This window comes from Phascolarctos cinereus, unplaced genomic scaffold (genome assembly GCF_003287225.1).
Source record: "Phascolarctos cinereus isolate Bilbo 61053 unplaced genomic scaffold, phaCin_HiC Scaffold_726;HRSCAF=1367, whole genome shotgun sequence".
Taxonomy (NCBI): domain Eukaryota; kingdom Metazoa; phylum Chordata; class Mammalia; order Diprotodontia; family Phascolarctidae; genus Phascolarctos; species Phascolarctos cinereus.
In genome coordinates, this window is record NW_027556098.1 from 329,645,927 (window position 1) to 329,656,675 (window position 10,749).

The following is a 10,749-nucleotide window of genomic DNA, read 5'->3' on the forward strand; positions in this document are numbered from 1 at the left end:
TAGATGGTACAGTGGGTAAAGCACTAGATCTGTACTCAGGAAGACATAAGTTCAAATTTAGCCTCAGATACTCACAAGCTGTGTGACCCTGGGCAAATCACTTAACTGCTGCCTCAGTTTCTGCAATTGTAAAATGGGGACAATAATAGCACCTACCTCACAGGATTATTGTGAGGCTCAAATGAGATAATATTTGTAAAGAGCTTACCTCAGTACCTGGCACACAGTAGGCACTTAATAAATGTTTATTCCATTGTCTGTTAGTATGTAAACTCTTTATGGAAGGGACTGTTTTATTGTTGTTGAGTTGATGTTGAGTTGATGTTGAGTTTGTTTTTTTTTTATACCCAATCTACCAGAGCTCCTAGACTATAGTAGTCACTGAACAAATGCATTATGATAGAACAACTCAATAAACAAAATACAACCCCAAAGGTTTTCTTCATACAAGATTTTCATTGTTATTGTACAGTTGTTTCAGTCATGTCCGACTCTTCATGCCTCCATTTAGGGTGTTCTTGGCAAAGCTACTGGAGTGGTTTGCCATTTCCTTCTCTAGCCCATTTTACAGATGAAGCAATCAGGATTAAGTGACTTGCCCAGGGTCATACAATTAGTGTCTAAAGCCAGATCTGAACTAATGAAGATGAGTGTTCCTGATTCCAAATTCAGTGTTCTATCACTGAGCCACCTAGCTGCCCCATGTAAAGTATCTCCCATAAGTACATTCATATATGGATCTTTGATAGATACCTACAACTAAAGAAATAACTTTAATCATCCTCTGAGTACTAATATCAAATTAGATATTAAGCACAAAGATAACAGGTATGCTCTCAAGTAACTGTCAGTTTCATGGGAAATATATTGTGCAGTATCCAAACAAAAAGTTCACCTGTCAACTATTTGTACCATGTGACATCGGGCCACTTCATCTGTCTTTTGTAAAGTGAAGGTACCGAGACTAGTTTTCTGAGGACCTTTCTAGCTCTAACATATTATCCATTCTGATTTAATATATTCTTTCTAGTAGTTTTATTAAACAAAATTACCATAGCAGATTCTAAATTGCTCTTCAAAAAGCAATTTGTTTAGAAGAAATATTAACTTATTTCCTTTAAAGAATTTTTTTTATTATTGTTGATCTTGATGGTGGTGGTGACAAATGGAGAGCCTGTATATAGGTTGAGGGAGTGTTTGTGGTTGAATTCATCAGCCAAACTCTAGTATGTTTGATTACGTCCCCTACCTACAGCTGTCCAGCATCAACTGTTCCCGGACATTATTTTTTCCCTGAGGCAGATTTTTCTGGAATGGGACTGAGTGTGTGACATGCAGAGACACTTTAGGGGAAAAAAAACCCACCAGAATCAATATGATTTAAGAAAAAGCTGTTCATGGAACACTTCACTCCAGTGGGATAGGTTCATTGACCATTCAAAATATATGCAGAATAGCAAGAGAATGATTTCAAAATAAAAGCTTAACTAGTCTCACCTTTCCATTGTCCATATTTGTTATGCCTGCCCCACAAACTAATTCACAATTCATCCTGCTATATGCTATCTAATAATTTAATGACATTATGACACTATCGGTTGACATCCTTTGCTCCTATGTATTCACACATAAACATAGGAAGAGTAGATTCCTTCAACTGAGCAACCACTTCCAAAATAGTTAACTCATATTAGCATAAAAGGAAAATAAGTGTTTGCAGCTGTTCCACCTCAAATCACAGAGGAACACCACTTAGAAACAAGACACTTTCTACCACATTCCTCTTAAAGCCGATCAATATTTAATGCATCATATTACAGTAACTTGCAATCTGGTGCTTTAAATCATATCAAGATGACAGCCCAAGTTACTAGCTGGACTCCAATACTTACACCAAGAAACTTAATCATTTTCAAAGCTACCTACCAACCAAGCTAGAATGCAGTACACATCCTGGCAGGCAAAGGACAATGCAATTTCTAAGGGAAGACCCAAGTTACCAATTGACTTTGAGATTGTTTCTCAGCACTCACATCTGTTATTTTATAACTTCAAAGAGTGGGCCATCAATGTGGAAATTTCCTTAGCAATAAACAGGGAGAAGGAGATCAAGTAGACCAAATGGTATATTAAAGGAGCCTGAATTAAATATACATGATCAAATCATTAAGGATATATTTTAAATCACCAAGTACAGTCTCATTTTTCATATTCAAGTCAATTAGAAAGTAAATTAAGTCACTTACAGTGGACAAGAACTTCCTTGGTTTCCATGGAAATGTTTAGAAGAGAGAGCTGAAGCTAAGCAGGCTTCTAAATACAAATGCCTTTGTTCCTAGAGGCTGTCATCTCTAAGTGTGTCTCCTCAGCACACCATCCCAACCAACATTCCCCTTGTGGCAGAGTGCTCAGTTGTGACAGCTGGTTTCTAATCCAGTTCTTAGGTTCATACAAGATTCCCTAGAAAATACATAGCATACAAAATGTTACTACTTAGAGTCAAAGGCACAGCCCTCTTTTGGTATTCAGCACTCAGCTGGGCCAAATCTGGGATATTTTTAGAAAAGTTCTGTTTACCCTAAACTATTTGCAGGAGTGGATTTACTAAATGGGGGGGAGAGGGGGGAGAGAGAAAGAAGAGTAGCACTAAAAATTAAATTTTCACAGCTATAAATAGTTCAGAATATCAAGGCTACCCCAATAAAATCCTTCTTGAATGTGAGGATGGGTACTCTGGGATGCAATACGAATGTCAAAGCCACTTGGGTGCCACTGAAGATGAAACATTAAGATTATAAAGGCAATGGGTGCAATTACAATATGTTTACCCAAATGAAAGAAATGATTTGGAGCCAGTCTTTCCCACAGCACAAGACAGAGCATGATGACTGAGAATGGTTCCCTCAGCTTCCCAGAATGCCTATAGCATTCTTTTCATCTACACTAGGGAAAAAGGAAGTTTCAAAAAGGTTCATCTTTAACCAATATAACTCTTCAAAAGATTAAAATCCAAAGGCAATTGAATTAGTAGAAATGAATAAAATCAACTCAAGAAGCTCACTAGCTCTTCCTTCTTTGGGGGATTCTGCAGATTTCCAAAGTTTAGCAGAGACTTTCTTCTTTTGTAGCTTATCACTTCTTATATAATTAAAGTTGAAGAATACTTATGTCAACAGAGGCAGAATTTATTTCAATAAGACATTAAAGAAGGAGAAAAAAATGCAACCCAGTGCACAGTATCTGAGGCTCCCAAAATACAGTGCTAGTGGATTTTTCACGCACACAAATACACACACACACACACACACACACACACCCTCCTTATCTAAAAACTACCAATAGCTAATGCTGGTTTCTGCCACTAATCCTCTTACAGAAATGTTCTAGAGCCAGCTTGAACTAGCTCTAGAGAGCTAATAGTTAAATTGTTCAGTGTTAGCATTTGAATCTCAGAAATCAGCAAACTGTAAGTCAGATTTTGACTTATTGTTTTGTTGACTGTCTCTAAATTTAAGAAAATGATGGAAAAATGTTAACAATGCAAATTCAACCTAAGAGTATGTCATGCATACATTTGGTGTGGGTTTGGGGGAGGGGGAAACAGAAATCTTATTGTTAAACATTTACCAGCACACTATTCCTGCTCATACAGTACAAAACTTCCCTCAAACTTTTCCTTTCCAGAAGTCCTATGATCCAAGTTAGTCCCATATGCCCTAATTCATTATAAATTCTATCCTACTGTACAATTAATATAGTATCTAAAGAATATGGGGGAGGGATAGAATGGAGACAGGAGAAAGATAAAAAAGGTATCAAAATACCAAAGCCAGATAAAATTAGTCCAATAAACACTGAAACTACTGGGGATTGATTCTCTAAAGCTGACTTAGACTCTGGGTTTCCATAGGTCTTCTAGGCAATAGCCTTAAAGAATGCCAGGATGTTAGCATTGAGGGCAGAATTCCTTGAAGAAACATTGGTCCATAACAGTCCTAACCCAGGCTTATGGGGCTTTATCAGAGAGAAGAATGAATTGCATCAAATATTCAATTTACCTCAATTAACCCTTTACCCATATGCAAAATAAATTAATTAATTTAAGTGCTTAAAAATGAAGAAATCACCTGTTTCAAGAAAAAGCATAGTTGATGTTCTCATAGCACCATCATCTAAAAGTTCAATCACATAGGTCCATAAGAGGCCCAGCTGCTCCCTGAAACATCTGTTGTTGTTGTGCAGTAGTTTCAGTCCTGTCCAGCTCTTCATATGACCCCATTTAGGGTTTGCTTGACAAAGATACTGGAGTGGTTTGCCATTTCCTTCTCCAACTCATTTTACAAATGAGAAAACTGAGGCAAACAGGGTTAAATGACTTGCCCAAAACTATCCAGATAGTAAGTGGTAGAGTCAGGATTACAAATCTCTATACCACACTATACCACCCCAGTCCCATTTAGTCTTTGAGTGCTTTCAGTGATAATAGATTCATTACTTCTCAAATTAGTCCATTCCTTGGAAGTGATTTTGCATCCATCACTGAATGAAAACTCCTATGTTCATTATATAAAGTCCTTCACAGCAAGGCTCCGATCTACTTTTCCAGTTTTATTATACATTATTATCCTTACCCTTATTGTATATTATTATCCTTCACAATGGATAGAGAGACACTAGCCGTGTTGACCCTGGGCAAGTTACTTAACCTCTGTTTACCTCAGTTTCCTCAACTGTAAAATGGAGTAATAATAGCACCTGACACACAAAGTTGTTATGAGGATCAAATAAGGTAATATCTGTAAAGCTCTTAACACAGTGCCTTGTACATAGTAGATGCTAAATAAATGCTTCTTTCCTCCTTCAATTGAACCAAACTGGCCTTCTTGCTGTTTCTCACACATGGCATCCTGTCCCCCTTCTCTCTGTCTTTGAACAGGTTATCCCTCATGCCTAGATTGCATTCTTCCTTACCTCCATTACTAAATCCCTAGCTTCCTTCAAAGCTCAATTCAAATCCCACTTTTTACACAAGTCCTTCCTGATCTCACCTAGCAGTTGTCAAGATTATAAAGGACCAGCTGCTAGAATTAATGGAAATTAATTTGCTTCCCCAGGGAGAGGGAGAAATTTTATATTGATTTTTATATACATAGGTCTGTACTTTTTATCCCCCTATAGACTATAAGCTTCTTTGCCTTTGCAATCTCAGTGCCTAGAATAATAACTGACACAGAGTAAGCCCTTAATAAGGGCTTGCTGATTGATTCTAGTTTCAGACAGTTCTAATTGCAAGGTTGTTTTGTTCATTTTGCAGAGTTCAAATGTTTCTCCTGAACCTAAGTTTCACTTTATAATTCCATTTCTTCTCCAACCAGCAGAATAGGAAATTTTAATGAGATTAAAAATAAAAATAGACCAAAGAACATAGGATAGCAAAAGTTGCTTGCCCTCAAGGTAAAAGGAAACAGAACAAAAACAAACAAAAAACAAGTTCTAGTTCAATAGGATGATAAAGAAGTGTAAAGCAGATGGTACCAGCCAGAAAGGCAAAACAACTAATTTTCCTCTGGAAGACTTGCTGGTAGATAACTCCCAGGCTAATAGTGTAGAGCCATTTAAAGCTGATTTGGATGTTTTCATTCAAGATTAATCCAATATTTGCAGGAGAAACAAACTAATGAGAATGCCTGTTCTATAACCACCTAGTCCAGCCCCTCATCACTTCTCACGGAACTATCATAATTGGTCTCCTGATACGCAAACTCTCTCTGCTCTGATCTGTCCTCTGCACAGCTACCAAATTAATATTCCTAAAGCATAAGCCTGACCATCACTCTTCTGTCCTGGAAGCTTCAATGACTCCCAATTGCTTTTAGAATCAAATACAAGTTAATCTTTGGCATTTAAAACTTCATACAATTTACATCCTCGTACTTTTTGTGCTCAGGACAAAATGACCTCCTTGCCCTTCCCTGTACACACATTCTATCTTCTATCTTTGTGCATTTACATAGGCTGTCTCCTATGCCCAGAATGCTCTCCCTCCTCACCGCTGCCTCTTGAGACACCTAGCTCCCTTCAAGTTTCAGCTCAAGGGTCACCTGTCAAGAGCCCTTTCCTAGTCTCGCCTGGATGTTAGTGCTTCCCATAATCAGTGATTGAAGACTATGTGTGTATAGAGAGAGAGAATATATATTTAGTCAATATATATTGATTCTATATACACACATATATACATGTATATACATACATACCTATATGTGTGTATATATATACATATACATATATATATATACACACACACACACACACACACACACACACACACACACACACACAACACACACCACATTTACTTATTCATGAACATGTTGTCTCTTCCAACAGAATAAGGACTCTTTTAGGGCAGGGTCTCTCTCATGTTTGTGTGTATCCCCAGTGCCTAGTAAAGTACCTGACCCATTGTCAAGGGCAGTTAGGTGGTATAGTAGATAGAGTACAGGGCCTGGAGTCAGGAAGACTTGAGTTCAAATCTGATCTCACATATTTACTGGCTGTGTGATCCTGGTCAAGTTACTTGCCCTCTGTCTGCCTCAGTTTCCTCAACTGCAAAACAGTACCTATCTATCAAGGTTGTTGTGAGGATCAACTGAGATAATATTTTGCAAAGTGCTTAGCACAGCACCTGACACATAGTAGGCACAATATAAATGTTTACTCCCTTCCCCCATAGTAGGTGCTTTGTGAATGCTTGTTGATTGATTATTCATGTTGACATACTGAGGGTGCCATTATTCAGAAAATCACATTTAGAAGAGTTACAGCATGATCATCAAATGAATATTTGAGAAATGATTTTCCCTTCCCTCTGCTAAGCAGAATGACCTGAGGGAATGAGTGGGTAGGGAGGAGGCTGGGGACAAATAGAACAGATGCACCAGTAACAGCTGTGAGAGAAATCTAAGATGCTTCTAGAAGTGGATTCCACCAGATTAGCTATGTCCTCCAAGCCCTGAGCTCCTGCGAAAGAGAAACTGAGATATAATTCACTCTCATAATGCCTTTTCCCATTTCCCTCCAATTTGTGCATCAAAAAGATGACAGCCACAACTTGCCATTAGTGTTAAATCCTTCTGAGGAGCTGGGTTTTGCTCTGAATATAAGGCAATTTGGGTTCAGGATGTTCTCATTAAGAACTGGATGAAATGGAATTTATCCAATAAACTATTGACACCTCTCTTTTTAAAATTATGCACACCCATGAAGTCAAGAACTGAGGTCTTTGACACAGTGAAATTAGATCACTCACCTATTTGATAGCATGTTTCACAACATTTCATTAGCCACCTTAGTTTCAACCAATTGCTTCAGGAAACAAAGGGCAGAATGAGCTTTGAAAACAGAGAAACAGGTGTATTTATCATGGGCAGTGGTCTGTGGCCAAATGGAAAATAAAATGTCAGAGCTGAAATGGGCCCATGAGATCATCTAATCTAAGGACTTCATGCATAGAAAGTGAAGAGGCTTACTCAAGGTCATGCAGCTAGTAAGTGGAAGAGCCAGAACTTAGCTTCAGGTCTCCTGGCTCCCACTAAGCAACACGGCCTCCAAAAACAAAATAGCAGAGGCCTTATGTCTATTTGATGCATTACGATTAACGCAGAAGTAGTCTGAAAGTCAGAAAATATATAGCCTGGAACAGTAACAGCCTCAATTTCAACGGAGATAAATCTTTAAGCTGAAGACTTAATATGAGTTTAGTCTTTGATTTTCATGTATGAGCATAAATGGGGCTTCAAATTAAATTGAATTTTTTCTTAATGTATAAAGGGATTCTATCTAAAAGTGAGGTTCAGGGGTAATCGGGTGCAGGAGACCAGGCAGCTGTCAAGTAGTCCTTTTATATCTGGAAAATGTGAATGAACAATATAACTTATGTAGTTGTCCAAAAGCCAAATCTTTTGTTTATGGCCTTGTTGATGAATCAATGAATTTGAGCTAATTTCTGATGACCACGTGTGCACAAGGGCACCCTCCTGCTTTCAGTCATTATGACAGTAATAGTTAAGTAGGAACTCATTATTCTGAGTCCATTAAACCCAAGTATAACTACTGTAAAATCTAATTTAGTCTAAAAAAGAAACTATAATCAAAATATAACCATCAACACTAGAGAGAGAAATGTTTTTCCAAAAAAAAATTGAACTGAAAATTTCCTCCCATGATTCCAAAATCTATTCTCTGAAGCAGGGGTTCTTAACTTATTTTCCATCATGTACCTTTTTGGTAGTCTGATAATGCCTGTGGAGTTCTTAGAACGATGTCCTTAAATGCATAAAATGCAACACATAGGATTACAAAGAAAACCAGGTACACTGAAATATGCTGAAAATTTTTAAAGTTATTTTTTCAAATTGTTTTAAGTTCACAGACCTCAGTTTAAAAACTTCTGCCCTGGGACCAAGTAGTAAAAGTCTTCTACAAAGCATTCCTTCAGACTTTTGAAGATAGTTGTCCCTCCTAAGTCTTCATTTCTCCAGGTTAAAAATCCCCAATTCCTTCAACCACTTCTGGCATGGTATGGGTTCAAATGTCCTCACTAGTATGTTGCACTTCACTCAATCTACATTCCAACCCAATTGCAGTACCAGCTCTCCCCCATTCTCACCTTATACTTTCCCACCTCCATACATTTGTATTTGACATCTTCCTGTCCTACAGTAGACTCCATCTACACCTCTCTCTACTGGAAAGCCTAATTCAGGTGCCACCTATTCCTTGAAGCTTTCCCTTATGGAAGCAGATAGAGGCTCTCAGATTCCTTCTTTTAGAAACATCAATAGAGGGCTTGAATAATATCCTTGTCTAAAGCCTTTGAAGTAATCTGAAAGAAAAGTTATCTGTCTTTCTTTAACCATCAATTAGGAAACTATTTCCTGCCAGCCTGTCTCTGATCAGCTCTTTCCTGAAGTAATCAGAGTGATAACCAGAAAAGGGCAAGGCTCTTGACTGAACTACGTTGCCTGGAGCAGGGTCATGTCACACTAAAAGAAGTAAGTTTTTCTTTGATTACCTAAGTTAATGGAAGTATCTCAATTTGACTTCTGACAAGTTAAAAATAAGAATCCTTAAAGGGAATAGTTAAAGAGAGACTGAATTACTTTAGGAAAATTATTCTTCAAGAATATGCCAAAAGTGAAGTAATTAGTGTTTTCTTTTATGAGGCAAAATGTTAACTGAACTTTGACCTAAGTTCTATAACTATGTTTTATCTCATTAGAAATTTTGTCTAATATACTGCAATAGTGTGTGTATATGTAGAGAGAGAAGAGAAGAGAAGAGAAGAGAAGAGAAGAGAAGAGAAGAGAAGAGAAGAGAAGAGAAGAGAAGAGAAGAGAAGAGAAGAGAAGAGAAGAGAAGAGAAGCAGAAATGCTTAGATTAGAATAATCTACATTAATAAAAATTGTTTCTGGCAGGCTTGTGCCTAAAATGCAGAGTGCAGAATTTTCTTTATATCCTACTTACCCTCAGTTACAAGTGAATCCCTCAAAAAACTGCTGGGTTTACAGTTTGCAAGTTCATAACATCTGAAGGTCTGACTTAGTTTATTTCTTCACCAAGCCTTTGGAAAGACTGGAGATTAGTTGAAAACACAGTCCAAGGATCTATGATTACAGTTGGCAGACTAGAGGTTCTGAAAGTAGGTACGGGGAACCACACCAGGGAGTAGACCCTAACACTGTGTATATCAAGGATGCCTGCAAAAATAATGGAAGACAAGGGATGCAAGGAGGTATTGGTGTCTACTGGGGACCACACCCTGATCTAAACATAAGTGGTACACATTCTGGATGACAGACAACCCAAAGAACATCATTAGAAGCAGCTACCAAAGGGATTGAGCAAGCAAAGGCCCAAAATAATACAGACTTACTGTGTGCACAGATAACCAACTTATCACCAAAGGTATGAATGAATGGATTGGCAACTGGAAAGAAAATGGCTGGAAAACAAGTAAAAATAAAGATGTTGTCCCCAGAGACCAATTCACCAAGCTGGATAACATGACTTAGGACATGGATGTTGAGTGGAAATATATACCTGCTCAGCCAAAAGTTGAAGGCAGTGCTGAAGCTCAAAGATTAGCCAGAGAAGCAACTAGAAAGAAGTGAGAAACTCACCTCAATACTTGGAGATGGTGTTTAAAGTGTCACTCTTTTTAACCCTGCAATATAATCTCCAAATTATTTTCTCTTTACCCTTCTCCCACCCCTCCCCCCAACTTGTATTTGAGCTATCTTCCATGGCTCTCTTTGGTAATTTTTTTTACTTCATATCCTTTCTCAATTTTTCTATGTGCTATTTTTCTTCAATACTATAAACAAAAAAAAAACCTACATACTATACCATAAACATACTATAAACAACTACAGAAATTGTTCACTGTACTAACAATAAGAAAGAGGAAGTCATCCTCATTTCTGTCATATCCAACTGAACTCTGACTTGCTCAACTCTTGCTCCAGATCACCTAGAAACCAATCCAGACTGCTTGACTGCTCACATGACTTGGGGTAATGGGAGTCACGAACTTTTCCTTTAGGTAAAATGGACTGGGAAACAAATCTTGCCATCTGTGCTTTCTAAGGACTTACTGGCTTTACCATTTGCCCTGCTTGTATGCCCTACAGTATCCCGATATCATCTGACCTTCTGACAATCTAAAGATACCTGTCTGGGCCATGTAA

The 10,749-nt window shown here is 37.8% G+C and overlaps 1 pseudogene; it reads left to right on the forward strand.

Moving 5' to 3' along the window:
• LOC144454384 (ribonuclease H1-like) overlaps positions 1–10,173 on the forward strand; it is a 60,216-nt pseudogene extending 50,043 nt beyond the window's left edge.
• The last annotated feature ends 576 nt before the right edge of the window (positions 10,174–10,749 follow it).